General features: G+C 42.2%; 1 long non-coding RNA gene across 2 annotated transcripts in view; it reads left to right on the top strand.

The window, feature by feature from the left end:
• The window catches only part of LOC115569036 (uncharacterized), an 88,735-nt gene that overhangs the window by 50,987 nt on the left and 11,122 nt on the right, over window positions 1-26,626 (top strand). Inside the window, exon 4 of one of the 2 annotated variants that reach the window (XR_003981478.1) lies at window positions 5,918-5,991. The exons of the other annotated variant lie outside the window; for it this stretch is intronic. This is a non-coding gene — a long non-coding RNA (uncharacterized LOC115569036). Of the gene's footprint in view, window positions 1-5,917; window positions 5,992-26,626 lie in introns of those variants that run through there. 2 annotated transcript variants of the gene reach the window in all.

The following is a 26,626-nucleotide window of genomic DNA, read 5'->3' on the forward strand; positions in this document are numbered from 1 at the left end:
TCAGTGATGTTTAGGGTGCTGCAGCTGAGGCGCTTATTAGCTAACCAGCTTTCAAACTGTAGTACTAGCGCACTTCTCCACTGTGAATGTTTGTCTGGTTGCTCCTTTAACAAGCTAATGTGCAGGACAAGACGTGTGTTCATGATTGTAAGTTTAGCTAATGTGGGCTGTTGTGAAGCAGCCTGCTGCTGCCGGGCTCTGTGTGACCTCCTGCTCTGAGACGTGATTGGCGCTGACTTGATTTTAATATTTGGGTGGAACAAAATATGTGTGTGATGCTGGATGATATCGCGACAGAGCGCTGGCTGTCGTTGCTGCACAACTGCATGTTAACTTTCTGGATGCACAGAACCGTAGCTGGAAGACCTCGAGCTTTAATCTACTTTAGCCTGGCTAAGCTACTAACTAGCTTTTCTGTCTGCTGTGAAGAAAGACACCATAGTAATCCTTCATGAACAGGAACTTTTTTGCTTCTCTTCTTTGGCAGCTAACACCAGAGTTTGAGTTACGTGGGAGCTGAGCTTCCATAAAGTAGAATCTAAGCTCCCATGAAAGCAGTAAAATCACACATTTGTGGGGATCCTGAATACACATCACCAACAGCCATTATTTTAATCACAAATAATGAATTTCTAAATGTTACGAGTATTTCTTTTACATTAGTGAGATAAAAGGTTAAACAGGTCGGGACTTAGACGCCGTCATGGAGTAAAGTCACTAGAAATGATTAATGTCCTACTTCCTGAACAAATCCTAAATCATCGGTGCCAAAAAATGCTATTGAATTCCAGTTGGACTTGGCCGTGATGAACCCCAGAATCAAAGCTGTTCCAGCTGTGAGTGAGTCTGAACTATAAAAGGTGTCGTTTCAGTTGTTGTTCTTCCTGCAGATGGAGGATATTTTAAATCCCCAGTTGTGTAAAGTTTGTACAGTTTGGAGAGTCCATTTGAAAGCCTACAATTCTCAGCTGCTGGTCAATTTGTCAAGTCGTTGTTATTGATCAATAACTCTGTGAGCCCCTTCCAGCAGTGCTGCAAGACTGCAGGGCAGCAAGAATATTAGTTATAAACACTTACAATTTAGTCCGATGCGTCTGTCTGTCACTGATTCGTATGTTGGACAACGGAGCAAGTGAAAGTCATCTAAGAGCCGTGCGATCAAATGAGGGTGTCCAGAGCGCTTGATTGGCCTTTGCTGCCTCGGACTATTCATTCAGATGATTGGCTGTCTCTTTGGAAATGTTTACTCGAACTGAAAAGGCCACTTAGCCTGCCACAGAATAAAGGTGAGGAGTGACTGCCAGCATGCAATTTGAGACTGCCCATCACAGCGATGGCAATTTGTGTCACATGATCTGCAAACGGCGAGGCAGATCTAGGGAACAAATCGAATACTGCGGGGGGGTTTTGAGCAGAAGGTTTTTAAAAACGGTGGCGATAAATCTTTGAGTCTCGAAGCAGGAAACCAACGGCAATCAGTTTCAAATAGCAGCGACTTTATTTGCTGCACAAATCTTTCAAATTGTCTCCGTGCATTATCAAAGAGGACATTAAACCCCCCAGAGAGAAGGAGCACAAACACACTCAACTTTAAATTACCTTGAAACCAAAACATGACAAAATGACCAAAGAAATTAGAAGATAGCATTAAACTCTTGGCAGCCAGGACTCCTCCGGGGTTTTTCAGCATAATAGTCGCATTTAGCGCAAATTATCTCTCACTGAAAATACTGTAGCGTGATCTCAAGCAATTTGACTTGCGTGTATCTTCTTCCTTTGATTAAAGGGTGAATTCGGAAGCAACCGGGTACAAAATGAGAGGAAAAAAAAGAAGAGGAAGGCAGAGCAGGGAGCAGAGATCCTCAGGCGAGTGTTTTATGAGGTCTCACAGGTTTATAATGTGTCTGTGTTGCAGATTTTCAGCCTGTAAGAAGGTTTCACAGTTCAGCTGTTGACTGTGATGAATCCAAAGTGTGTTTCATTTATTCCTCCGTCTGTTTTGAGAGAGAGAGAGAGAGAGAAAGAGAACAATAGTGAAATATTCAAGCCAGTAACAAAGGTTACTGAATCAGTATGATGAACATGTGTCATTTTGAAATAACACATTGATTTTGTCTTTAGAGCCTGATTAGATGTTTTGTCTCTTTACTGTTGTATCCGCTGACAACACAGGCTCATCGGCCGCTCACTGATTATGACGTCACTCGTTTAATTTCCACTGCGAACATCAGATATAGGCAACACTTCACAACGCCATCGTTAATAAATGGTAAGTTTATAATTAACTGAACTTCAGTTAATGGTTCGCTCATCGTTAATAATGAAATACTCTTTAAAGCATTTGTTGTTTGCACAGTTGTTTGCTGTAAACATCCAGCAGTTTTTTACCTTAACAATTAAATAAAATAAAACATACAACTCATTCATGGAGGTGATGTTTCCTAAATACTGAATAACTGCAATGCCATGAAACATGCACATTTACAACCCCAGGAGAAACAACCATTCACTCTTTGATACATTATTCTGTTCTGACAATATTCAAAATGTCATTTTTGAAGAGAAATTATAAACCTTCTCCAGCTCCGGATTCAGAAATGTGAGGAGTTTATACTTTTCTCTGTTTCTCTGCTCTCTGTAAATTAAATATCTTTTGGTTTTGGACATTTTTTCCTGCTACACGTTTCTTTTCCTGGGTAGTCTTTCTGATTCTCCCTCCTCGAATCGAGGGTCTAAGCACAGAGGATGCGATTCACTGTACAGACTGTAAAAACCCACTGAAGCGATGTGATTGAGATTCAAGGCGATATGAACTAAATTGACTTAACTTGACAAAATAATCTATTTAAAGAAATCACATGTGGGAATAGGCCCCGTTCAAACTAAAAATTTATCTTCACATTTCTCGATAGTAAAAATAAACATTAATTAATCTCAGATTGGCTTTAAATTAAAGTGATATCATGATTCTCTGGGGATTAACTTATTTTAGTCTTGTAATCACTCCAATCCAACAGTTATGACACAGTTGCCATTTTTGCTCCGTGTGCTTAAAAAGCAGAATCCACTGATTAAAATACAAATGTAGTCAAAACTCAAAACACATTCCCATTATTCCATGATTAAAAATACCTGCTTTGTTCTTTAATGTGTTAATCGGTTCATCGATTTGAACACAGTGTGAAAAGAACGCCTCGTTCTGTCAGCATGCTGTGCTTTTGTAAATAGTTTTTACCCAAATAATTTAACATTCATACTCAAGGAGTTTACTACTAGGTCAACAATTAGAGCCAGTACAATCTGCTGTTGATCACAGCGGGCTTAACGGATATTCTGCACAGCAAGGGGCTGAGTCTTTACCAGAAACTAAAGCAGGCAAACTAGTGGCGTGCACAGTCTTTTTGAAGGGCAGGGGCAAAAAGAAGGGCACTTTAGCATGTGTTTTGGCTCCCAAGAGGGCACTTTAGCACGTGTTTCGGCTCCCAAGAGGGCACTTAAGCATGCGTTTTTGCCACCCAAGAGGGCAGTTTATTATGTTTTAACCAGCCAAGGGGGCAGTTTAGTGTGTTTTGCCAACCAAGAGGGCACTTTAGCGCGCGTTTTGGCTCCCAAAAGGGCACTTAAGCATGCGTTTTTGCCACCCAAGAGGGCAGTTTATTATGTTTTAACAAGCCAAGGGGGCAGTTTAATGTGTTTTGCCAACTAAGAGGGCACTTTAGCGCGCGTTTGGCTCCCAAAAGGGCACTTCAGCACACGTTTTTCAACAATTGGGCCACGCCTTGTGCACACCACTGAGGCAAACCCTCGGCTGACACAGCGTCCAGGGATGTGTTGAAAAAAAAAAATGAACAAAAGCTTTGAGTCGTGATGCTGAAGTACTTGGTGATATAAACCAAGACTGTCACAAGCCTACCTTCATCTTTTGATTCTCTGGAAATAGATTATCAAATGCTACGGCAAGTTTTCACAATGTGGCTGTCCCTTTTCCGCCAGCTGTTGAGCTCGTCCTCCACAGCTGGCCCTTCTCCTCGCTCTCACCTGCTCTCAGAGGGGGAACGATGCAACGTGCTGGTGATGAGAGCCTCCCGTCCCTGTGCAGCTGAGTCACTGCCTTTATGTTACTTGTATTTTCTGCACAACTTGAAGTGTTTGTTCCGAAACAACAATTTTGAAGTGGGGAAAAAAAAGGATGCTGGTGTCACAGAGTTACATTCTGTCATGGCTGACCTTCGCTCCAAACCGATCAGAGAGGAACAGGATGATTTTCATGGGAAAAACGCTGGCAAGATTCTCAGATTCCCCTAGAAGAGGCTGGAAGGTTTTACAGCAGCAGCCCCGTTGATAAGGTGTATTAGAGGAAAAACTTTAAGAGGGTATTTTTTGAACCTCTATCTGTTGTGTCACTTGAAGCCCGAACCCAAGAGCGCTGCGTACTGTACGGCTGCAGGAGGAGATTAAAACATGCACTGATAAGAGATGGGCTGAGATTCTGAAGCACCTGCTAATGGCAGCTCACATATTAAAATACCTGCTCATCAGCGCTCGCCATCCCAGCATGTGTAGTATCAGAGAGTCTTTTGTCTCATGACACCATTTTGGATTAAAGAACTGAACTAAATCTGGAGGATCTCGCTGTTAAATGCAGGAAGAATTCAAATTGAAAAAATGTAAGTATGATTTAATTTTCATTGTTGGTCTTCCGCCTGGTGTGGTGGTGTTGTGGTGCTGAATGGACAGTTCCTGTGGACCTTACAGGACCTGCACAGTCAGCACCGCAAGTGTTGCTGTCAGTGAAGTGGTTTGGATTGTCATATTGCAGGTTAATGATATGATGATGTTGATGACATGAGGGTCAGAGTTGTGTAATCTCTCGCTGCACTGCTGTCACAGCGGGTGTTTGTCTCTGTCTCGTCTCTCTCTGGGGCACTTTCATCTCTCTCTCTCTCTCTCTCTGCATTCATTAACATGCTGTTTTCAGATGCTGTGCTCATAAAACAGGAGTTTCCAGCCATTTAATCCCGCCTCGCCCCATCTGCATAATCTGAGGAGAAGTCTGGTCTGGGTATGACATCCTCACAGCCAAACAACTGAATAGACTTCAGAAACAACATATATCAACGTTCCTGTGACAAATCAACGTTGCAGTGACAAGTTTACAGGACATTTGTCATATGCTCACTGCTTGGCCTTTATATCCTCCCTGCTTTGCAGCCATAATAATGACTACAGCCACTGGAATCCGCTGCCTAACAATACAACATACATATGAATCATAATAAACTGTTTACGGTCTGGGATCAGGGTCGGACATTCAGTGCAGATTACCTGGTAATGTAATAACTTTACAGATCCAGAGTTAAACTCAAACAAACTCACTAGGTCGGCCATGATCATTTTAAAAGATGTTTAACATTTAGGATTAAAATCTAGATGATCACATCAGTGCTTTCCAAGCAGGACCACAGCAGCCAACGAGAGGGACATCCAGGACCAGCGCCTCCAGTCAGCTGTACACAGTCCGGTCCTTGAGGCTGACGTTAGCTAGCACACCACTGCTGACAGAAAACTGAACCTTTGAGAATCTCATCTCCAGTTCTCGCTGAAGAATAGAGAACCCTTGTTGTCCACATCTCCACAAACACTGCTTTTGTTTTGTCTCACATCACAGTATAACAGAGTTATTGCCCCGCCCCCGCTGTGTTTACATCTGCTTCCCCGTGAGGTCATGTGATCATACTGATGTGAGGTGGTGCGTCGCTCCCTCTGGCACAAGACACCAGGATATTAATCAGTTTAATAGTATCTTGTAGTGTGTGATGCTCAAGTGTTTCCAAATCTTGCGTGTATGCATGTTTTCTTCTTTTTAAATGACCTTTTTGGGGCTTTTTAGAGCCTTTTTTCGTTGTAAATATTGAAGGGTCGACAGAAACGGGGGAAAGAAAGAAGTTATGACATGCATGAAGGAGCCGCAGGACGGATTCGAACTCCGGGACGCTGCGGTGAGGACACAACCTCTTTACGTGGGGCGCAGCTCTGCCAACTGAAGGTCTTTCTGAGTTTCTCCTTATGTGGATGATTAAAGCAGATTTTGAAATCTAGCTCCTGTAATCTGAGCCATGCTGAGGTCCATTGATCACTCCGACTCCTTGTCAGATCACACAGTTCCACTTCACCTTCATGGCTACCGAGTCATGCAGTTCTTCTGCCGGTGCTGTTTGTGGGGACATGTTGTCAGCATGTGTTGCTTCTTGATTCTGTTGTAAAACCCGAGTAACATTATGAGCTAACATGCTATCCACATCATGAATGAAAGTCCAGTTCTCACTCACTCATTTGTCGCTCCTGATGGAAATATGTGTCTTTATTTTCACCAGCTGGTTTCTAACTCTGTCGGCCATTTGATGCTGGAAAGGTTTTTTTTGAGCCTTCTTGTTGAGAACAGCGGCAGAAACCTGAGAGTCGACTTGTTGATATCTTATTTAAGAAATGATATTGATTATGTCATGTTTGAATAAGACATTTTGTATACAATGACTGACATTTTATTTATTTAAACATGCTGTTATAAAACTTGTGCTGCCTAACTTTTAAAGTCGGGTTGAGTTTGTACTTCATTTTATCTCTTTTCTGCACGCTTGCACAGGCCAAAGTATCAATTATTTAATGTGATTTATTATTTAATCGTTAGGGTTTTGGCCACCAGAGTACTCACAGTTGGATAGATAGATAGATAGATAGATAGATAGATAGACAGATAGATAGATAGACAGACAGACAGACGACACAATGACGGCTCGATATTAAAAATAATCGTGTCTATCCGATACAATCACGCCTCCCCGACATGTGCAGCTGAGCCCCTCAGTTACATGATATGAAAATGAGACTTTATTAAAGGCTGCACTGACATTATTCTGACTTCATCAATCGCAGTCAGCCTTTAATTATTTAGTGAAAGACCCCCTTTGTATGATCGGAACTATGTTTTTTTTTTTTTTTTTTATTGAGCATGATTAACATGTGTTGATGTGCCTTCCTTTGTTGCGTTTGGCAGCCAGCCTCTCTCTCTGTAGACATGCAAACATTCAGTTCATGTTGAACAAGACACAAGAAAAAGAGTGGGAGCTGTGAGACATGCAATTGCCTGGTAGCTAGGCAACCCTGGAGAGCCGCTCTGGAAGACCTTGGGATGTCTCCCATAATATCGCAGGCAAGTATTACTGTTTGGAAGCTCGCTGGAACTCGGGATCTTTTTTTTTATTTTTTTAACTCGGGGAAGTGTCAGACAGTTGATGGGATGAGTCAGAATTTTTTGGGAGTGAATGAATTTTGGATGGGATTCATAAATAGGCCACATTGGAATTCTCTCTGTGGCAGAAGTAAAGTGATGTGTGTCCCTGAGCTGCAGGGAGACGTTTCATCACGCATTCTGACGGATGTTCATAGTAGTTTTACGATCAGGTTATTTAGAAATACTCAATGTATCTTTATGAAATGCCCGCTAACTATTTCAATGAGCTATTCCTGTTTGAAAAACCTGTTGGAAAGTGTCTTGAATGTCTCCTCTTTGAGTCTACCTCTTATATATCTCACCTCTGTTTCATTATTCATGGCTGTTTGGCTACACAACACGGACATCTGAGACCCTCTGCTCCCGCTCATGCACAAACGTCTGACTTCGTGGGACTCGGTGGCAGCCAGATAAAAGCGAAGCAAAGTGATTCACCTGTGGCAAGAGGAGCCCTTTGCTTTTAGGGGTCGCTCACCCACATACGATGTGGGTTCAAAGCGTCCTTACCGAGAGAAAAGTCCAAATAGAGACACGGAGAGAGAGAGAGAGAGAGAGAGACCTCGGAGAGTGACGTGGGAAGGAGAGAAAATGAAGAAGGGGTGTCGGAGGGGAAAGGGAGGAAGAGAAGATGGGGAAGCAGTGACACAGGAAATGGAGAGAGAGAACGGGGCAGGGAGAGTGCACTGGATGGATTGGGTGGTGTTGGAGGGGGGTATAAGAGCAAGAGCAGCGTGGGCACTCAAGTAGAATATTTTTCCAACATCATGGCAGAAGAGCCTCTGAGTGCCCCTGTTATTAGGTGTGTTTGTGTTGCCGAGCCTTTCTCTTCTCAAAAGGAAACAAGTGGCTCACGGTACAGTACCAGTCGTCTCCACAGATGTCAGAAAAACAGAACGTTAATGAGCATCTGTTCGTTTCTATCAGTCTGTTCTTCATGAAAGATGTTCTGATTGTCATTTCACAATATAGAAATAGCGTGACGTGACTCGCGCTGCTCTTCATATCAACGTATCCTTGTTTATATCATTTAAAGTTACAGGGTAATAATCGCGATGCTCGGTGCGAATTGTTCCCAACATATAAGGAAATGTGTTCTGATGTTACAGACACATTCAGAATTAAAGCTAACAGCCTCAGAATCATGTTGATGGCACAGAGTCAGTGCCACATCACACTAAATCCCAATTTCTGCATGATGTTACTTTAACTGTCAACACGTCATCTTAGTGACTGGACTGAAAAACATCACCATCATAACTAACATGTGAAGCGTGCAGAGGGTCTGAGCAAAAGTCAAAGGTCTCAAAATAACATCAGAAACCATGTTGAGTGTAATCCATAAGTAACCAGGGGCAACAGTGTTGTGAACTGATGTGTTTTCACTTCACCTCGAGTCCACACCGATATCTACTCACTGCTGTTGGACTGGCATGATGCAGAAACTCATTGTCCCCAGAGGATGAATCCGCCTGACCGCTCCTCTTGTGCCATCACCAGGTCAAAATTACAATTTATTTACATTTGGTTTATATATAAAAAATTAAATCCCACAATCTTCGGCTATAGTTTGTGTTCAGTGTGCAGAAACAAATGAAGACGGCGAACGTGATTAACAGCATTCTGTCAGCCGACGTCAAAAGAGCCAATGCTCGTTAGTCGGATCAGATCATTATTGGTTTTGATCTTCTCACTGGATTCGTTGACATTAAGAGAATATAAATTATCACCAGATTAATTCTGTAGCAGAGAGCAGGATGGTGGCATTTAAAGTCAAATTAAATAAATAAACCCTGATGTGAGCTTTTGGCTTCTCACTTGATGAAGTGTATATTTTTCTTCTAGTGCGCTGAAAAGATTTCCGCTTCCTTTCACACACAAAGCCTCAGCATTCGTTTCAGCATGCACGATCACACAACAAAGCTTCTGACTGATACACCATGGTATGTCTTAATTATCAGCCATTCAGCAGAGCTTGTTATGGAGCACAATAGACTATTGATCATTTGGTCTCAATAGTTTGCTGCGACACAATCAACTCGGGGGTTACGGATCATGATAGATGGATCAAGGTAAGAAGGGACTTATTAAACAATGCGACACGGCTACATTATGCACATAATCACAGGCTCGAAGGGTCAAAAGGTTATGAAACACTTCCGATGTGTAAATGACCGTGCAAACTTTTAGTTCAGTCAAGGCAACACTGCAAATATTTCTGCAATATGGAGCAATAAAAAGCTAACGAAATGGAGTTTTAATGCACTGTAAAATATTCACAATGTGTGACTGCGCTGATTTGTTCATGAAAATTAACAACCTCGGTTCGGTTGTTTGTATCAAAGCTGTACAAAGCTTCTGGGACCCTCCGACAGACCGTCTGCACAAGATATAACAAACGTTTTCACTAATTACAGAATTTCTCAACAATCCAGATTAGCCACAATGATGCAACAAAGTTGCAAGAGATCCCAATTAAAAAGAATCCAACAGCAATCATTTCCATGAATCATCCTGTGACTGATTTCATATCTTGAAATAATTCAGCGGAGTCTCTAGAGAGTGCCGACTGTGAGTCAGGTGCCGCCGCGGCAAAACATCCAGCGGAGTCATTTAGTATGAATGTTAACGCCCGACATCACTGCACCTCAGGTGTGACACATGTATTAATGACACACTCTACATGTATGCATTGACAAATACAGTCATGCATCTCTGAAATTACCTCTCACATGCAGCTCCGGAGCAAACTGCTAAGTTTAATGTAGGAGCTCTAATACATTCAGACCATGTGTGATGTGTGGTGTGGATGAAATGTTAAATGCTGTACCAAAACAAATCTTAGTGTCTGATCGAATTAAAAACCATGAGACACTTGCTATTGATCAGCCTCGTCCTCTCATAGTGTCACTGTGCCACTGGTTAATACGCAGCCTCAGACTGAATGCCTGTTTTGTGGCCCAGAGCTTTAGGAATGCTGTGATGTCTGTGTTTTGGTTTCCTGCTCGCTGCCATCTTGGCAGATGTTTGGCACCAGAAAACTCAAAATCTGGGCAGAGTGGTGGATCCTGTGTGAAACCAGTGAGCAGCAGAGTCACAGCACACAGGCAGAGTGGAGCGAAGGTTTAAGTCTCCAACGAGTGCCGAGTGGAAGGAAAGTCTTCATTATCCTACGATCAGAAACCGTTGAATGCATGAAACCTTTTTTTTTTTCTTTTGGTACCATTTCCTTCTTTAACGTGCTTTTCTGGTTGTGTTTGTTTTGATTTCCCCCTCATTGCTTGAGCTTTAAAAGATGCTACAGCCAAGCTAGCAAGCTATCTGGGTTCACACATGAGTTATTCTACGTTTTATTGCAGGAACGTTTGTGTTTTTTCGACTTAATCACACAAGTTTGACCGCGGGTACATTTGTATCTGACAGAATACCTTACTGTACATTTCATAAGAAAGCAAACAACAGCAGGCGTCTAGGGTTTTTGTATAAACTCTGCTCTCCTTGACTCTGTGTTTTTTTTTTTCCTCCAGAAGTTCGCTTCCTCCTCCAACGGTCCTCCAGTGACACTAACAGGGTCGCTGGTTCATCCAACTCACCGGCGTCTGTCTCTCCGTTCCAGTCTGTTCGCACAGAGCTGTCACTCAAAGCAGCAAAATCCTTAATTATACATAAGATTAAGCTTTAAGTTTTAAGTTATATATAAAATTCACCCCCTAGTCACCTGTCATGAACAGTGAAATTTGCTATAGTGAACAAATTTGTTTTTGGTATCAAGCTGTAAACTTTTCTGCTGTTGAGTCGGACATTTTAACATAGGAGCTTATGGGGACTGACTCGCGTATGGAACCAGATTCTAGTGGCCAGTCGAGGAACTGCAGCTGTTGGTTCTAGAGTTCATGTGTGATTCTTGTATTTTTGGGGTTATCATGAATTCAAATAGTCAAAAGCAAAAGTGTTTTTCTCCCATTTCTCCTTTGGCTCCATCATTCAGCAGTGGTGGTTGAAACTCAGCACTCACAATTTTTATAGTGCTTTCAGATAATAATGTCTCTTTGCTGCCTTTATAAGTGGTTAATTATCTCAGCCAGCAGCTGACGACCCCTCACTGCCACAGGACAATATTCTCTATATGTTACAGGCTTTAGTTGGGTGTGCTCATGACTTCCTTTATCCTTCAAGATTATTTCACTAATCGTTTAAGAGCTGAAACATTAGATCAAAACATGATATAACTAATAATTCTTCTAAATGCACATCAGAACAGACGTAGCAGTTATAATAAACAGATTCCCCACTAATGCCTAAAACCATGGTGGACAACAAAGGGAACATGTCTATTTCACTGAATGTTTTGTTCAAAGAATGTTCTTCCTACGCTTTCTTTGAATCTCTGGTCATTTCATGGAGAGCTCGTGATCATGCATGACAAGTACGTCTAGGCGCTCAGTCCGTCACATGGCTCAGGAACGCAAACACACAGGCAGAGCTGACATTTTTTAATAATGCATGCGATTCAGGGTGCCATTCTGCGGGAGCCGTTGTCATTCACCAGTAAACATCCTTCATAACCATCCAGTCGAGCAGGCAGAGTGGGCTCACCAGGAGAAAAGGGTCGGTGAAATATGTATGGACAGTTCTTTTTTTTTTCCCTCCAGAAAAACATCAATGCGCTGCTTTCATCATCTCGCACAATTCTGCAATACTGGCAGCGAGCAGCAAATTTTCCCTTGGGACAATGGAGAGGCGAAGTCGTGACGTCACGTCCGGGCCGGACTCTGCTCCTCTGGGTTCTGTAATTTGGTGCAATCTCTCAGTCAGCATTTCTTTCATCAGTTTCTCAGAAGTAGAATGTTCTTATGTGGTTTAATGATCGTTGCTTCTTCTTTTAATCAAAGAAATTTGCCTCCAACACACATCTTTGCTTTTGTAAACTGAAACCTTGGCGAAACCGTATGCTCACGCTGACTTTGTTCATTGTGCAGAGCAGGTACTTTACATAATTAACATGAGTTATGATTCTTCAGGTGCTTAAAAACTGTTTCAGTCCACACGTCACCGGCTTAACGTTTGAAGGGTCACAAGCGACCAGAGCCAAACCCAGCAAGCGTTGGGCAACAGACAGAGAACGCCTTGGACAGGCTGCCAGTCGGTCACATTCATTCAACCTTTACTTATACTCAAGATCATTCAGGGGTGATCTTCATTTTCAATAACACTGAGTCAATTACAACCCAAAGGAAAGGATGAAGAGCGAGATTCTCACAAAGGAAAGGAGATCCTACATTTAGCTGATTAAACAGCGATTTAAAACTTTCAGAATATAAAAAATAATATAATAAATTAAGATGAGTAAAAGTGCATGAAGTAAGAATCGACCACTTGATGAATTCAAAACAAATAAGGGGTAGTAGCTGTTAGCTAGTTAGCTTAGTTAGCTCAGTTTGCCGTGCAGCTAGCTGTAATGAGTGGGTGCTTGGAGCACCTTAGGTATTTCGAGAATTTTCGTCACTTTCTGAGTGCGTTTGACTCAAAGTTTCACATGTTGCACCTTTAAATTGTAAGATTGAATTATTATATAAAAGCCCCAAGATATTGTAATCAGGGCAGGTTGTCTGACGGCTGCAACAACAATAACATGTATAATAACTTACAGGTATGTAAAACAGTGGTGGTGTAGTTCAGAGTTGCCAATTAACCTGCATGTTTTCAGACTGTGGGAGAAAACCGGAGCACAAGGGCAAAGGGAGAACGTGCAAAAACTCCACAAACTCAAATGCCAGCGTGTTGTTCAGTAGGTCATAACTACAACACTGTGGTGGTAGAATCTTTAATTTAGTTAAAAAAGGACAAAATAAATTCTCTTTCCTAATTCACAAGTTGTTACTCACTCTTCCCTAACTCTCAATCTGCTCCCTCAGGGTGTAATTTTACTCTTCTGGTAGAAGCACAAATAATTCCAAGGTGTATTTATTATCATTTTTAAACACACACAAAAAAAACATGGCTATGCATTACATTAAATGTATAAAATGAAGCGTTGATGATGAACTGAAAGTCTTGCAGCCAGAGGAAAGACTCTCTGTAGTCTGGTGGTTTTGCAGCAGATGCTTCTGTATCTGTTGTCAGGTGTCAGCAGGGTGAGCAGACTGTGGCTGGATGTGTGTTTTAGTTCCAGACATCTCACTTCACCGATGCCACTGATGCTCTGGAGATGGTGCCGGTGATGTTCTGGCCGGTTTTAATCACTTGCTGTGGAGCCGTCCTGTCCTGGGCCGTGCATGAACCACACCAGTTTGTGATGTTTCGAGTCAGGGAAAGCCGAGGCACACCTTACCGACAGGAGCAACAGGAAAAACAAAGGTTACATTTCAGACAGCACACAGCTGCCCCCAACAGAGAGCTCCAACAGAGATCTCCAACATCTAACAATCACCATACTGCATACAAAGAAGGTCAGTGACGCCGGGTCAGGAGGTGAGAGAGAACAAACTCTTCCCCAGCATCACAAGTCAGCCCTGCCTCTGTATATATTCTCATGTTGTCTGGGCAACCAGTGAGCTGCAAGCGCCTCCGGCTAGCGGACCAATTGCCAACTGTCACCCCAGTCAGTCAGAGACCCACACACCTGACAGAAGTCAATCAATAATTACTGGTCTCATAAAAAACACACTCAGCCGATCAAAACACAACAAATCTACAAGGACAGTCGTAACAGCGATGGACTGAGTTATAAAATGAGAGCAACCCACACACACAACAAGTCACAAGTATACTCGAGGCAAGAGGATGGTTTAAGTTCACATAAAGGTACGTTCTGATGCATTTCATCTCCAAGGCGAGCATTGACATACACTAGATTATTATTCAGACTGGACATATGGAGACCTTACTCACATGGGTGGCAGATCAGAAAACACTCACATGGGTTGAATACCTAAAGCACACGAAATGCATTAATACATAAATGAATCAGGGGACTTTGGCGTTGATCCCTGGAATCATCGGGGTAAATGCCTATTAATAGCAGCCATTCAGAGATCTGTACACCGTACAGGGACTTGACAGCGTGGAGGTGGAGACCGTGGGGGAGTGAAGTGGCACTGACTGCAGAGTAGGGATGAGCGAATTCACCATTATCTGTATTTGTTCAACCAACCACTATCTCATCCATATCGGTACTCGGAAGGGGCGACGCTGCATTCAGTGGTCGGAGAAAATTACCTTCAACACGGAAACGTGTGATGCAACTGTCATCCAAGTCGGAAACTCGGACAGGATCAATAAAACATGACTAATTTAGCAGTTATCGGACCTTTGCAGTACACAGTGGTATGAGGAGACAGGTCTGGAATACAGTTCCTTAAGATCTTTAACTTAATCTGTTGTTTCTTCACATTCTGTTAAAGATGTTAGGTCACTTTTTAAATGTTTTAAACAAGTTGAGATTCACATGAACTGACATTAAAAAAAGGAAATATCGGGGCGTCCAGGTGTTGGTGTAGCATCTCTCACTGATTGTAACAAATTTAAAGATGCACAAGAAGAAGATAATGCTGAAGTAAAACACGTGACATTGTGAAAGCCCTATTTAAAAGAATAAAGGTTTCCATATCTTACTAATTGCTCCTTTAAAGTTGCATTAATTCACCACTTTATGTATGAGGATGAGGATTATCTTTAGCTTATGACATGAGAACCCGGTCACTGTTCTGTACTCAGAGATAAAACCTGCGCACATAAAACCTCAATCAAACTCAAAAGACAATCATTTACAGTGTGTTCATGAGCAGCACCGTGTTTTTGTTTCATGTTTAAACTCAGCTGATAAAGCTAATCCTGGCGGTCAGCCAATACTCTCACCTTGGGTGATTAGATGACATTGCGTGACATCAGTTTGTGAGACAGCAGAGCTGGCGGTCCAGGATTTTCACAGAGCCCGGGAACATGCGATGATGCTGGCGAGTGTTGATGATGATGATGGCGATGATGATGATAGTGTCTGTGCCAGTGGCTGTGTGTGTTCTGTTCCAGTGTGATGAATATCCCTCTCCCAGATGGCTGGCTCTCCACGAGACAGAGCGCGTGAACACTCTCAACCAGCGTGAGGCTTCGGCGGCCAGCCTCCGTCTCCCCACCAAGGTCATCGTCAGCAGAAAGGGAGACAGAACCGGGAACGAGTTTAATATCTCCTCTGCTGACAGCTGCAATTTAATTGTTGTACCTGTGAAACAGATACAGCACTTTCAAAGAGGAGGAGACGGAGGCTCTATCTTGATGGCTCTCTTGTGAGTGCCCTAAATCCTTAGGCTTTTTTTTTAATTTAACTTGAAAAGCACTTCTTTAAACGCCGCCTTTTAAACTTGAGGAACGTTTCTTTTAACAGAGTCTTTTAGAGACACTTAGAGGAACCGCACAGGCTGTTTTGAGACTTGTATTCCCAAAGTCCTTTTATCGATGGCTTTAATTCCTCACGCATACATACACGCCTACATGATGATGACCTGATAGATAGATGGCAGTTGTCAGTGTAGTTCACACTATGTCCTCTTCCACATGCATCACTTAAATGACCCAGTTGGTTTCTCAGATGTTGCAGCAGCCTGAAGTGTTAAGGAGCACTCAGTCATTAAACCTCAAGTACAGACTGAGCATGTGCAGAGGGGTTATCTCAGTTCACTGCGGCTTATATCATGATGAGGAAGGCAGGAGCTGTTTGCGACTTGTTTCAAATGCTGAGCAAGAAAACTTGTCACATAATGAAATGCAGCCACTCCGGTTCTGTAAAACGATGCCGGTCTCCTGCAGCAACTACAGTTCTGGTCCGAACGGAGTTATGACTGAAACTCAACCTTCAAATCTCTGTTATATCTGGTGAAAAAGTGTTCTACACTCGATCTTGCTCTGTATTCGAGAGACAAAATCGAACCAAAAACAAACCTTCAGCGCAAATAAAGGAACATTTGTGCTCTCCGGTCTGCTGACCTGATCATAGACGAGTCGCAGGAGAACAGACGCCATGATCCAGTGTTACATTGCACCGTAGGAAGCTAAATTCACATTAATACAACTTCAACTTGTGATCAATACAGCAGGTAGTAACAACAATCGACAGGGTTGATAATAGTATGAACTAACAGGGCAGATGCAAACAAATATTGACATCAAGGGACAGACGGCATGCCGATAACAAAAAAAAATCAGCCATAACGTAATCTGTGAAGTGTGGACAGAGATGAAGCATTTTGAGTTATATACCGTACATCACATCATCCTTTTACACTTTCATCATCACACGAGGGAAAAGCAACAAATCCTCTGGGATTATTCCACGCTGGTATGTAAGGCCTCATCTGAGCATCTTTTTCTTTTACATTTACATAAGCAGAGAGTCGCGGTGACTGTCGCCTTGTCCTCGTCATAATCAAGTTAAGCTGTTTGCGTGTTTGTTTCTATTCCTCACATTTTGTGGAATGTCTGTTCACAACTCGAGCGTGAAGGCCGAGCTCGCTGGCCGTGACCTGTTGATACCTGCTGATAAACACTTTTTTTTTTTTTTTCTGAAGAAACATAAAAGCAGACAACATAACAACTCAGTCAAATTAACTTTAACATCCGAAGAATTCAACAGTCAGACTGTCACAGTCCTTCAAAAGAACTTCATAATGGCTCGCTAAGCCTCGTGCTCCTCGTTGGTATTCTGCACTGTGCCTCAAATGTAAAACTTGTAATTTTCAAAAGTGTGTTCAACCACCGGTAGACGGATCAGACGGGAAAATAGACGCATTGCGTTATGACTAATTCTCATTTACGTATGCTTATTTTCTCTTCATGTGGGAGGCTGCCAAGATGGTCAATTTCGTAAAGCGTCGTTGTGAGGAGGGAGGTTGATTCAGAGGGAACCTTGGGAAATTCAGTATGCAGGACCAAATCATGCACAAGAGAAGCCGCCGCGCATAAAAGGTCATAGAAATTAAGTTACTCGAAGATGAATGCAGAGGCCCTTGCAAGGTTTTTTCCTTATAAAACAACAAAGGACCTTTTTGTGCTTCCTTCAACAGTCACGGTAGCTTTTGCCAGGAAGGAAAGAATGAAGAAACTCTGTTATACCCTTGAGCAAGGCAGCCGGTTCATAAAACACTCTGGTGACAATGAACACCGCAATGTTCTCAACCCTGAAACTCTGTCTGACCCCACAGTGAAACGGCAAGACGATACAAATCTTTGAGGGGACGTATCGTAATTCTTGCGGCCATGAAAGGACTGAATGTGAGAGATGTTCAAGAAGTAAGAGTTTCATAACTCGTCAAATTCATCCGTCTCTTTATCGTTGGACAAACACAATAAACGCAGCGCCTTCAATCAGAGTTAAACTTCGACCGGCGTTAAAGCGTCAGCGCTTCAGTCACGTTCTCTCCAGTTTTAAATATCCCCAAAATTAGATTAGCCACGTCTGTCACTGACATAAAAAAAAGTCATACAGGCTTTTATATTTCCTGTTGTTACTATGACATTTTATTTACAGACGAGGCGCCGCTCAGCGCCGCAGCGGGGCTTTTAATCAGCTCAAAGAGACGGGACCGCATTACTCTTTTTCTGGCATCCCAACATTGGTTGCCTGTCAGTTTCATGATTGATTTTAAAATTTGATTGATAACTTTTAGTGCTTGTCAAGGCCTTGCTCCCAGCTATGTTTTGGAGCTTTTGACCATCTATGAGCCATTGTTCAGCCGCAGAGCCTCAGGCGGGGCTCTACTGATGCCGGCTTTGTTACACCAGCTGAAACAGTGTTCTCCTTCAAATCACCTGTCAAGAAACAACTCTGCTGTAAACACGATTTCACACAGTTTCTCAATCCTCTCACAAAACCCCAAAAAACTGCAGATTGACTGGATTTTTCCACACACTATTGGCGATTTTTGGACGGAAACGATGCTGGTAAATGTAATCCTGAACAACTGACTGCTCCATCAAGTTGATGTTTGTAGTCTTTAGGGGCAGAAATCGATCATAATATTCATAAATGTGTTTTTATCGGTTTAAAATCACCTGAAGCTAAGAACTGAACCTTAAAATTAGCTTCGTATGTCTACAGAGAGAACAGTCATCTTCCGCTGAGTCCACCATGTCGCAACACAAACCCACAGCAGATGAACCGGGGGCGGCTGCGGCTCAGGTGGAGCCAGCGTCTCGTTATCCTGAAGGTCGGTGGTTCGATTCCCCTGGTTTGCATGTCGAAGTATCCTTGGGCAAAATACTGAACCTCAAACTGCTCCTGATGTGCTTTTTGGCACCTTGCATGGCAGCCACCGCCATCAGTGTATGAATGTATGTATGAATTACTGTAAGTCGCTTTGGACAAAAGTGTCTGATAGATATAAAATGTAATGAACCAAACGGTGGTTCTCCAGAAGGCTCAACCTCACCACTCGATGTGACTCAATCCTTCACACTGGGCCTTCTATCAAACCAAAATCTTTATTTATTTTTTTAAGCTGTAGAAAACGACGCGTTTCATCATTTAAACCTGCAAAAAGATACAAAAGATATTTCATAACGCCAACAAACAGTACGTTTAAAAAGACACAGGGTCGATTTTAAATTCTAGTAAACATGTTTTACTTTTGGTTAATGACCCAATGGTAATGTAAATGAAATAAAATCAATACCCACACACACACACACACACAGACACACACACACACACACACACACACACACACACACACACACACACACACACACACACACACACACACACACACACACACACACTCCTCCTCTCCTGGTCGACTTGGTTCTATTCCTTCGTTCTCTCACGTTCACTTCTCAAAATGTTCAGCTTTTTAAGCACAATCAGCTGTTCTGCCTTTTCAGCTTTTTAAATATTCAGCTTTTTTCTGCAGAATCTTGCTCCGTCATTCTTCTGGGGAAATTTTCTACTTTGCTTCAGCAAACGTTCAGCTAGCAAAACCGCTCAGCCATTAAATGTTCAGCTGCTTTAGCCTTTCTGCCTTTTTTCAGCTACTACTACTACTAGTGCTTCTACGAGTACGACTTCTTTACTACTACATGAATGTTTCAGCAGTGTAGTGCTGCATTATAGTTTTATGAATTTCAGGCAATTATTTTCCAGTATATTCAGCGGTTTTCTGGGGAATCACTTCAGCTGTCAGCATTCACACTGTATTTCCGGAGGAAATAAAAATGTTCTAGTTAACAAAATGCTTTTATGCAGACCATTAGCAAAACGTGATGAGGCTTTGTTTGAGGACAAGCAGCAACTTATGAGGGAGAAAATTGGAACTGTGTGATGATCATTAAACATTCTGAGACAATAAAACTGTAAAACTTATGAATGGAATGGAAGACAAGACTCATGCACGCCGATGTCATCGTGTTTTCCAGCCATATTGTTTCCCCTCAGGATGAGATTAAATACATTTGTTGGGCATCGTCATTTTTAAGATGCCCTTCAGGATACAGTTTGATGAAACTGGATCATTACTGCACAATAGTTGTACCATTAATTAAAGAGCATAAACACTTAGTATGTAATACAAACAGTGGAAATCATTAAACTAATAAAACTGATTATTTGCATTTGCAGATGATGAAACAGGTTAAGTGGAGCTAAAGGGGAAATAAAGTGGATATTATACTACCAACTGTTACTTGTTCAGCTGCAGATGTTGCAGTCTCATTTGCTTAATTGTTGGATTTAACACATGTAGCATGTTAGTTCAAACAAAGCACTGTCTCAGCTCACTCATGTTCAAATATTAGCATTAGCATGAGTCAGTGGCAGCAGACTAGACTGCTCTGACAGTCAGAGCTGTATTTAGCTTGAGCTCACCAGGGTTTGATTGTTTCATCTGAGTCTCTCAGACAAATGTCATCTTCCAATGGAACGCCAGCATTTTGTTGCCTGTTACATATTTATAGATCAGCAGTGAGGGATAAAATGGACAATTGCCTGAAGCTAATCCCCTGAGGGGATTTTTGGTTTTGCAGCATTGAAACACATTTCCTCTTATGTCACTTTGAAAGCTGTGAAGCTGCAGGTTTCACAGACTGGCAGTTAATCTTGTGTTAATGCGACTGAATTGGACTTTTCATAGTTTTCATTTCTCTAAATTGTGTTTTCTTCACAATTGTTTTATATTGTACATACTGACAGTGACAGCAACATGTGCCACCGAGGTCAAGAAAGACGTCAAGAACCTTTTGAAAGAATCATTACCATTTACCCTTTCTCCATCTGTCTCTGCGCCACGCAGAGAAAATAAGACTTGAACTCTTTCAAACGCAACTGACATTTTTCACCAAGGTAGACCTTTGATTTCTAATTGTGATATAGATCATAAACGGTGTGCAGTGCACCCACGGGTGTGTTTTGTCTAGTGCTGTAGCTCTTAAAGTGTGAGGTGATTTCTTTTTTCTACTATAATGTCCATGTGAGGGCTTTGGGGGATTTGGATGATAGAAATCAGTGACATTTGGAGTCTCCATAACGACTAAAATGTGAGGATGAAATATGCAACAGGAAGAGATGGCGATAGAGAGAAAGCACTGACACACATGGCTGCAGCCTCCAAGGCTGACCATCCCTCGTTAGGTGTCATCACATGCTGCAGCTGTGGCGGTGCTGGACTGCAGGGGAGGGCTGTTCATTACTTTTAAAGGTGTTTGATCTTCAGTGGAAACTAACGTCGGCCCTATTTTGTTATGTTGCATGTTATAAAAAAGATAATATAGTTGTTTGTTGCTGTAAAACACATATCAAGGTTGTGTGTGAATCACTTCTGTATCCTTGAATGTATTGATTCATGATAATAAACACTCGCAATCAAGCAATCCCAGGCAGATGCAGTGGTAGAGAACTGTAATTCCCATAAAAGACACGTTATTATTGGCAGTAAACGAGCTGTGGACATTACCAGCGGCATCAGTTCCAGGACGGACAGCGAGGACATGACCTGGAAAAAATACAATATGATGAAACACATGTACGCCATTTAAATAATAATTCAAACAGCATGTCGACTCAGTGTGGTTTAAGCCACTGCCACTTTCACTGCATTAAAATAAATGCCACCTTTTATGTTACCTAGCGGGTGGCTGTCATTTGCTCGCTAGCCACAGTCACATCGAGCAGCGTGATGAGATGTTCCTGAGCCGGCAGGTGACCGAGTGTTGGTCAGCCGAGTGTCCCCCTCAGGACTTGCTGCCATCTAATTGTCCCCTACAGAGTTTATATCAGATTGTCGCACTTTTCTACCTTTCTATTTGTCTCACTTTGCTTATTTTTTAGAGCTGTAGGTCAAAAACGTCACACTAATCTTGAAACTCACCTGCTACGGGTGTCTGACAACGTTTTAGCAGCCGGGGGCAAAGGCCGACGTTTGGGGCCTTCCAGCGTCGCCACCTGAGACCCAAAACAAACAACTGATGTGATTTCTCCCTGTCGGTGTTTACGATACGTTTTAAAAAGCTTAATCATCATTAGATGATGGCTGATTGGTTCCCAGATTGTATTTCAGTCAATGCATTCCATTTCTTTTGCGCTCCACGCGGACTGTTTACAGGCAACCACAGCCCACTCAGACGTGACTGGTCGACACTAACTGGACTAAAAACAGAAACCAGAGCACTTTTTTAACCAACTTTGTGTCCTTGCCTACAGATTCACATTCATATGCACTCAAACACACTCAGCTGTCATGAGTTTCTGACCCGTTTTTCGAGTGTTCAGGGGGGAAGAAAAATAACATAATCATAGCATCTCTTAAATTATTCCGATGGCATATGTTTTTGCTGGTAGAAAAATTACACAATCACTTTCAAAACCGCTGCTTTCTGTTTCGCTTTCATCCCATTCGTCTCTGCACTGCTGTTTCTACCATTGCTAACTTTTTTGATACGCTTACTCGGGGGCACCGCCAGCAAAACATTTCAAAGCCTAATAGCGGAAGCTTTGAAGCTGCTATAATCAGTGTTTTTCATTTTAACAATGGACCAAAAGACTGTATATGTGACAGGGGTCGTTTAGTGCCAATCAACTCAGAATTATTACCCAAATCTGGAGTTCCCCTCAGTTCTGCTTCTGCTGCCGGCCTGCATCTTTCAGCTCATTGTTTTGCTGCCAGCTTTTTGTATGCAAAGAATATCTGATAAACCTTTTGTACACTACCTGCCCTTCACCAATCAACACACATGCAAATTAACAACTGGTCTATAAAGTAAGCAGAGCCTTTATCAGCCAAACAAACCAAATATTCCCCTTAAGAGCTGGTGGTGACCAAAAACAGAGCTAAAATAGAGTGAATGTGGGATTTAAATGCTGACTTCACTGTCATATTGAAACAGAACGTGGGTTTTGCATGAAAAAGAAAGTGGGATGACTTTATTTTGCCTTTGCAGAATCCGATTTGTGAGTCAAAAATGAGAGATTTGGTTCGATTTTGGTTGGAATATGTTGATTGCATCCTTTCACACTCTCTCCTGTCCTGGAGACAGACAGATGAGACACCAAAAGAGTGACTGCAGAGGTGAAACACAGGAGGGTGTGAGACAGACAGATGAGACGCAGAGGTTATGAGGCCGATGAGAGCGATGGCACATACAGTTTAGCATATTACCTCTTCATCAACGTCAAGGCTCTTATTTTTCCTTCAGGCTTTAAAACAAACAACAGCGTGCAATGAGTTCTCATTCAGCTCGAGTAATATTTGTATTTTCATTTCATATTGTAAATGCCAGCCGATGAAGTGTCTCACATCTTACATGAATTATACCCTGAAATAACTTTAAATTGTTGCAATTATAAGGCATAAAATTAAAGATTTCTTAAATGATTAAACTTCTAACAGCGCCTCCGGCAGAAAGATACAGTTTTAGTGATTATCAGCGAGGTGTTCGCAATGTCTGTTCCTGCTCCTGTATATGCATCAGTCCTTCTAAACCATGGGAATTAAATAACACACACAATCCTTCGTTAGCTGGAGGCACTGATGTGGGTACTGATGTGCTTTCTTTGCCGAACAGCACAACAACAAGCAGAGTGGAGGGGTGTCAGTAGATGCTGGTTTGGACTCTGGAAGGGAAGAGACAACTGCGATAGCTTCATTTGTTAGCTGACTTCAGTTACAGGCTGCATGCCGGTGGGCGCCTGCTATAAATCCACCTCAGCAGTGCAGGCTCCGATGCCTCACTGTGTGATTTTAAACATTCATGTCTCAAACTAAAATCTGCAGCATGGTGTGTTCTGTATGATAGTCATGCACTGGCTTCAGAACTGACAGGTAGTCTCAATTATAGCCTCCATGTGCTGCAGGAAAGTATTCAGCAGCATTGCAATTACAGCTGGGAAAAAGGAGGATTTGCTTGAATTCGCTTGCCGGTGTTTCCCACATGGTGCGAGATGTGTTGTTTGCAGCGATAACCTCCTCAGACCTCAAACCGCTATGTTCTCGATGTATGCAGTTAGTTGTGTGAATTAATTCAGCTGTGATATAACGGCACCTTTTGTTCGCTGCTAAATTAAACTATTACCACTTCTTGTATTTCATGTCGGTGAGTGTGCGGGAGGTGAGTGAATGTGTTTACATACCAAAGAGACGGACAGACAAATTACAGATTAGGAAGAATGTTCAGTTTTATTTTGCCATCCTGAGATTAATGCAAACTGTATTATCTGTTTATATTCTTGTATTTAATTTAGTTACTCACAAGCAAAAATGGTCAATCACTGCGAACATCACATCTGACTCATGGCACAACTACACTTCTGTACATAAGGTCCAATGAGGTTCACCGAAAGGGGCGGGACTAACAAAGACCACACCTTAAACACATCCCCTCCTCCCCAATCCATTTTTCTTTTCCCTCTCCCTTGTTGCTCTCATGTTATTACCGGAACCACCGGGGGCTCATCCAGAAAACAGATCCAGACATAGAAAGCGGCGGCTCCCCCATCCAGAGCGCTTCCCTTCTCTATTGGACACCAATTCAATCATCGTCCTGCTGCGACCACTCAACCATCCGTCCCTCCACCGTCAATCCATCCCCTTTACCTCACCATATATCCATGACAAACAAATGCAACAAACTTAAAATGCATAACTTTGTTGGCATGTTAGTGAAAACAAATGTAGGCTGAGGGGCTGACGAATGTTTCATCAGTCAGATTTACTGGCACGGTAACCAAAAGAGGCAGAATGAAGTGGTGACTTCCTTCTATGAAGCGTGAATAAAGTCATAATTTAAGTCCTTTTCTTTGATAATTCATTTTCCTTCAGTATGTAAGGAGTTGTTAATATTGTCTGGTGAAGTCCATCATTCGCTGTCTGCCAACCTCGTTCATCAAAGACTTACCTTTTCTTGGCAGGAGATATATTTTTTTAGTTTGCCTTCATTATGTTGCTGCCTACAACATGAAAGCTTCCCCACCACTTCTGGCTTTTTTCTGGTCATTCTTCTTAGGCCCTTTCTCTCTTTCATGTAACATTGCTGCCATGCGGTAGATCAAGCTGTCAACAAATCAATCACCGACCATTGTGGGCCAAGCGTTGTTCCTTTCTGACGGTGTCAGGGTGGATGGTTGGCTGTTCTTACAGAACCTTATCGACTGCTTTAGGGCTCGGTAATAACAGAGTGCAGGTTTTGCAATGAGAGGCGTCTTTTTCCAGTTTTCTTCTAAACACACCTGAACACAAAACACAAGAATAACACTGACGTGTTTTGAAGATAACAAAAGGGTTTTATTGTCAGTAGAGACAATGTTGATCCAAGGCTGTACCTTGGTTACCAGGAAGACAGCATGGGTTACCAGCAATGACAACGTGTCACCGTCTGCAGGGCGAGAACAAAGAACCGTTTGAGGAGACGAGGGTGATCTTACTGTACGTCTTTTCCATGAAGCAGTTAACAAGTCACTTTCTGTGCATTTCATGGTGATCACAGTGGTTTTGATTGCAACTCTCATGCTGGTTGGTGGTTGTCGTTCTTCCATCACCCAGAATTTGACTTCTTAATGGCATCAAATCCAACCATTACGCCAATTTCTTAAAGGGATATTCCGGTGTCAATTTAATCCATGGTCTAAATCACCGTGAAACTGTGTTAGACTCCCTCTCGAGAGATCAAGTTAGCAGACCGCTAATTTACGGAGTTTTATCAACCTCAGAAACGACCGCACAACAACAATACAATGCAGTAAATGGATCCAAATATAAACCGCCACCAAAAAGCCACAAATAATGCTCAGAACAGCACCAAACTTCAGCAACAGTACAAATAGGGTCTCAGCACATAGTCCGGGGCATCTAACCTCCGCTAGCTTAGCTGGATTTCTATTGTGAAGCTAAAAACAGAGTTCAACTTTCCTCCATCAGCTTCCAGGTCGGGGAAGTCCCGACGCGACGATTACCGAGTGTGGTTAGAAATGCTCAATTCCGTTCTTTTCCCTGTCCGCTCTCCATAATAACTGTTATAAACTGGCAGGTAAGACACATATGAACTTTGATTGCTTTTAAATGGAGTCATAATCATACATTTTCATCCATGAGCCGCGGAACTCTACTGCACTCGGTAATCGACTCGTCGGGACTTCCCGTCAACAGGAAGCTGCTGCAGAAGAGTGGTAAATTTAGTCAGCTTTTCAGTAGAAATCCAGCTAAGCTAGCGGAGGTTAGATGCCGCTGACTATGTGCTGAAACCCTATTTGTACTGTTGCTGAAGTTTGGTGCTGTTCTGAGCATTATTTGTGGCTTTTTGGTGGCGGTTTATATTTGGATCCATTTACTGCAGTGTATTGTTGTCGTGCGGTCGTTTCTGAGGTTGATAAAACTCCGTAAATTAGCGGTCTGCTAACTTGATCTCTCGAGAGGGAGTCTAACACAGTTTCACGGTGTGTTAGACCATGGATTAAACTTACACCGGAATATCCCTTTAAGAAATTCGATATTTTGCCTAAATCCTGCCTTAAAGTTTACTTCTGGTACTGTACTGTCCTTACGTAACTCAACTATATACAGTATGCGCTCTGCCAGAGTGCCAATTACTGTATTCACCAGTATTCAGCGTGTTAGACAAGTAATTACATGGTGAGAACTGGAAAATAACATAGTACCAGACCTCTATTCATTTTCAGTGTCACCTTTTATGCACATTAAAAGGTTATTCTGAGTTTTTGTTTCATGTTTGTCTTGTTTAGAAATTGTTGACTGAAAGTAATTAGCTGTTTAAATGAACTATATCAGTGTATTTATTTGGATATTTATTATTAATGTGATTGTTACATTTACTATCACAACTCACTTTACCCATAGCAAGTAAATACTT

This window comes from Sparus aurata, chromosome 18 (genome assembly GCF_900880675.1).
Source record: "Sparus aurata chromosome 18, fSpaAur1.1, whole genome shotgun sequence".
Lineage (NCBI taxonomy): Eukaryota > Metazoa > Chordata > Actinopteri > Spariformes > Sparidae > Sparus > Sparus aurata.